Source organism: Polistes canadensis, unplaced genomic scaffold (genome assembly GCF_001313835.1).
Source record: "Polistes canadensis isolate GaletaPanama2010 unplaced genomic scaffold, ASM131383v1 scaffold_146, whole genome shotgun sequence".
Classification (NCBI taxonomy): Eukaryota; Metazoa; Arthropoda; class Insecta; order Hymenoptera; family Vespidae; genus Polistes; species Polistes canadensis.
This window is the reverse complement of record NW_014569693.1, coordinates 46,261-51,848: the sequence shown is the minus strand read 5'-3', so window position 1 is coordinate 51,848 and position 5,588 is coordinate 46,261.

The following is a 5,588-nucleotide window of genomic DNA, read 5'->3' as shown; positions in this document are numbered from 1 at the left end:
ATAAAGAATGCGACAGATATTACAAATGCAAAAATAATCAATGGTATAATAAAGAATGTCCAACCGGAATGCATTGGAATCAAGATTATACAATTTGCACACCACCCGAAGTAGCAAACTGCGACATTGATTTGTGTGAAGAAGGTTCTTACAGACCTAATAATAAAGAATGCCACAGATATTACAAATGTAAAAATAATCAATGGGATATTAGGGAGTGTCCAATTGGAATGCATTGGAATCGAGAACACACAATTTGCACATATCCCGAACAATCAAAATGCAAATTAGCTTTATAATTTTTAATCAAAGCATTTTATTATTAACCCTTTATATAAAATAGTATTGACATTCCAAATGAAAAAATAATCAATTAAATTTAAAACGTCGTTTAAACTGGATTACATTGAAACTACGAACGTAAACTTTGTACTCTGTCACATGATTCGAGGTGTGACATCATTTATTCGAGACACTTGTTCTAAAAAATAAAATCAAAACGGGAAAAGAAAAGAAATATTAATATATATATATATATATAATGAATGTCGATAAGATAATAATTTATTTAATTTGACATTAATTCTATATTTTTAATTTAAATCTAAATAAGAATTCATTATATCAGTTTTAAATTCTCTGTATAAAAATAAATTAGTAACCGAGTCATTTTAAAAAAAAAAAAAAAACAAAAAACAAAAATTATATGTAATATTATGTATGTCATGTATATATATATATGTCATATAATATATAAACCATATAATTCTAGAACATTCCTTTTATTTTTTTAATATATCGCGCCCTAAAAAAAAAAATAATTTATTTTTATGACATGAAATTAATTATTTATATTAATACAATAGCATCTCGAATGATTTGCATAATGCAATCAGTGTAACTTTAAATCTTACAAAGTTATGTTTATTAGAATTTTCTTCGAGAACTATTGATATTTAATGTTTTTAGGATAGATAAAATTTAGAAATAAACATGGATTAGAATACTTTAATTATATGTATTAGGTTCAATAAGTTCTTTTGACGCAACGCTAGTACAAGTATTACCTTCGGAATGCATTAAATTATTACAATTATTGTTAATTAATTGATAAAAATGTCTATTGTTATGTAAGAGTTCAAAATATATGATCTATGTACCTTCCTCTTCGAAATTCACCTTGAGACTGGCACTTTCTATTCTATGAAAGTTCTTTTATTAAATGCTGTTTATATGACTTTCCAAATGTTGCGCATGTGTATAAAGGTAATAATGCATCTAATATATAAAATTTAACATTAAAACGTTTTAATTTTAATATTTATTTCATTTTAATGGAATTTCTTAAATGAAACCACACTATAAAGAAGATGTAATTATTATAATATACACGTAACTCTAGTCATAATCTTTCAAGCACTTATGATAACCTCACAAAAAAAACACTTAAAACAAAAATTGATCTGTTTTTGATTGACTGTACATTGCAATAAAAAAAAAAGTTCGAAAAAACATTTTTGTTTTTTTTTTTAATATTTTTCAAAGCTACTTTAATCTTTTTTAAGTAGCACTTAATATTTTTGACTTTACAGTATTATATCCCATATAAATACGAATTCAATGATATATATTATGATCATTGGATGATTTTCTATAAGTTAACATTAAACTGCGAATTGTTTCCGTGAATATATATTTAATATTTTGTATACTTATAGCAAAAGCGGATTTTAATGATTTTTTATATTAAATTAAAGTACACTATTTTGTTGTCTACGCGTAGAATACCTTTTCGAGTTATAAATTAATCTGCAAACGTTCATAAAATAGGAAAGAAAAGTTAACGGGTCAGGCATTATACACATTAACTGAAACCTGGTATTATATACATAACCGGTGGGGTATGGGGAGGGCTGGGGGCCTCAAATATATTGAAAGGATATTTATTAAACATAATTTACAATTATTATTTTTAGAGTCGCATTGTTTTTATTATTTACAATTAATGAATAAATTTTTATTATAAAACATATAATAATAAAGAAATTCTAACGTTAGGTAATTTAGTACGTAAAATGTATGGAGTTTGATGGAAATCATCTAATTCAATAATTAATAATCTAATACAATCTAATACAGAATCTAATACAATCTAGAATTTAATACAATATCACTCCAGTCAGCCAAAATTGTTATTTTAAATATTCAGTGTTATAGGAATTTCCTGCAAATTAGTGTCTGATAACTTGTTGTTTGAAGAATAGCTTGCTTCATAAAAATGATCTACGTTTAAAAATAGATAACAATCAACTTCCAGTATATGACCATCATATTACAATTTTTTTGTACAATTTTTACAATAAAATGTTTCGTTTTCGATTTCATTCAAAAAATACTTTGCTGTAAAAAAATCATAATCATTATTTGAATATATTCATAAAACTAAATTACATCAATAGTATATATTTGTTACTTTGGAAATCAATTTAATATATATCTCCTGCAGGTATACCAACTTTACTTTCATTTTTTTCAAAAAAATGCGTTTGCACCTTGAATTCGTGATTGCGCATGTGTATAACATATTTCCCACTCACGACGTCGTCATTTTATAATTATTCTAAGTGTAATAATTATTTTCAATTAATTAACGATAAATCAAAAATATTTAATAAAATAAAATTGAGCAATTAGTGAACAATTAATAGTACTTATTCATTTTTATCTGCTGTAAAGGGTATCGGCTAGCGTATCTATGGTTAAAAATAGTTTACTTACCCTACATTGATTCTACAGTTTGTATCATTATCAACAGTTGACATACAATATTACCATCTGCTGCTATAAACTAAATATATATTTTTATTTCTATTAAAAAAAAAAAAAAAAAAAAAAAACAATAACTAAAATGAATTAATTTTGAAAGATTAGAAATCAAGTATTGCGCTATAACGTAAGTTGAAAAAATAATTAAAATTTATGAAGTGTTTCAACGAAAATAACAATTTTGTTTCATTTTAAATACCAGGAGCATACAAATTCTTAAGTAATATAATAAATTACTTACTTTTCGATATAATAATTATGATCGTAATATTAAATAAAATATTTGTATTATTATTCGCGTTATTATATCATCAAATGATACATGATACCGATGGTAACTTATTATTTCATTCTTCATATATTAAAAATTTCAAGATTCATTGATAATATGAGATATCAAAGCGCGCGCGTAATCAAGCGAAATGAAAAAGTAAAATAAAAGATAAAACAATTGTACTTTTATTACGACAAAAAAATTAACAACATCTGATATTACGTAGAATATTACGTAGAATATTACGAATGATGTCATATATTTGTTTTACGTTATTAATAATTTTGTAGAATGTTCTATTGATTTGTTATCATTTATATATATGCTCATTCATATCATCACAAATATAATATATATCATATATTTTTAATAATTAATTTTTATCTTTAATATATTGACGTGTACACGCGTTTGTTTTATTAAATCGAAAAATTTGCTTTTCTTAATTGAAAATTGTACAATAGTGCTTGAAAGCAAACAGAACATCGGTAGATTCCGTTAAAATAATAGAAATCAGTTAGTTAACTATGATGAAAGGCTCTTCAAAAGATATGATAACGTTTAGTTGTATCTGTACAAAATGCAACGTTACACTTGTACTCTCATTCGTTCTAAGAAATAAATGATATAATAAATATTTCTGCCATCCACCTTACAAGATTATTTTTTTAAAAACATCATTGATAACGGACGAGTTGATCAATTGATAAAGCATTGGCATGACTATAAAAGAGCTCTCTTTCTAATCACTATTATTAGTTATAAAATTTTCGAGTGCGAGGTAGTGACGTAGGTGACATCGTCCAAAAATACACCTATCACTTCGTTTCACGATGAAAGGTGAGTCAATCATTTTTTTTTTTCTTTTTCTTTATTTTTATTTTATCTTAAAAACAATTTTATTTTTATATACGAATTCAATGATATTATTATTAATTAACAACACCTAATTTCCAATTAATTAAGCAATTACATTATTTATTAATGTAAAAGATTTCACAGGTTATAGATGCACATTTTTGAAGTACGCTCAAAGTATCGGTGTGTACTAATATCTTTTAATCAATAGAAAATGATATGTTATATTATCATATGCAAAGTAATGTCGTTTAATAAGATATATATATTTTCTCAATACAATTATTTATAGTTCATTTTTAAATGTATTTAAAACGTTCTCGTTAAAAATACGTATTTCCTTAACGTACCAGTGCTTCTTTTATTATTTCTTAATAATCTTCATATATACGCGTACAGTGTATTGAGAAATAGTTTGACAAGATAACAATTTAACACGATGAAGTATAATTATTAAATGAAAAGAAAAATAAAAAAAAAAAAAATGAAACATCGATCCGGACACATAAGGGTGTGCCCATAATGCGGAATATTTTCAGAAATATGATTTCAATCAATGATACGATCTAAATGTATTTTGTATTAATTTTATTTTTTTAGAAAGCTTTTGGTTGGTTGCAATAGTTGCAACCATCCTGGCTGCAGCAGACCTAGAAGCAACCACACAACAACAACAACAACAAATAACAGTACCAACGGAATGTCCTGCGAATGATCCTTTCGATACAACGGTTTTTCTAGCTCATGAATCAGATTGTAGCAAATTTTACATTTGCTTTTTAGGGGAAAAAATATTAAAAGATTGTCCTTATGAAAACAATAAAGGCGATCGGCTACATTTTAATCCTTTAAAACAGGTTTGTGATTATCCTGCAGATGCAGGTTGCTTAACGCCACCAATATCGGGTGAAAAACTAATAACGCCTGCAGCTAAGAAACTAACTAACAAAGCAGATTCTAAATTAACAACGCTAGTATCGTTACTAACAACACCGCGTAACATACCATCATCATTAATTAACTCATCAAATGTAATCACATTAAAACCACATGAGTGCGAATACAGTTTATATTACAAATATATTGACGGCAATGTAATACTTAATCAATGTGAAAATAATTTCCATTGGAATCAAGAATTGCAAGCATGTTACAAACCAAATGAAACGGAATGCATGGCAAAAGGAATCTCGGTGACACCATTAGAGTTACCATACGACGTAAATTGTATCGATGGGGAATACTATATCCATGAGTGTCAGTGTGACAAATATTATTTTTGCGTTTCTGGAAATAAAGTTCTAAAATCATGTGAGAAAGGATTGTATTGGGGTCAAAGACAAAAAAAATGCACAACACCAGCGGAAGCAAATTGTCCACATGAAAAACCAAGAGAGTGTACTGAAGGCACAACCAAACCTCATCCCTGTAAGTGTTCTTTATACTATAAGTGCATAAATGGTCAAAATGTTTTAAGGCAATGTCCCGATGGATTGCATTGGAGCAAAGATCGTCAAATTTGCACAACGCCAGAGGAAGCAGGATGTATAAAAATATGTGAAGAAGGTTCCTACAAGCCCCATGCAAATGATTGCTCTCAATATTACAAGTGCCACAATAATAGATGGGA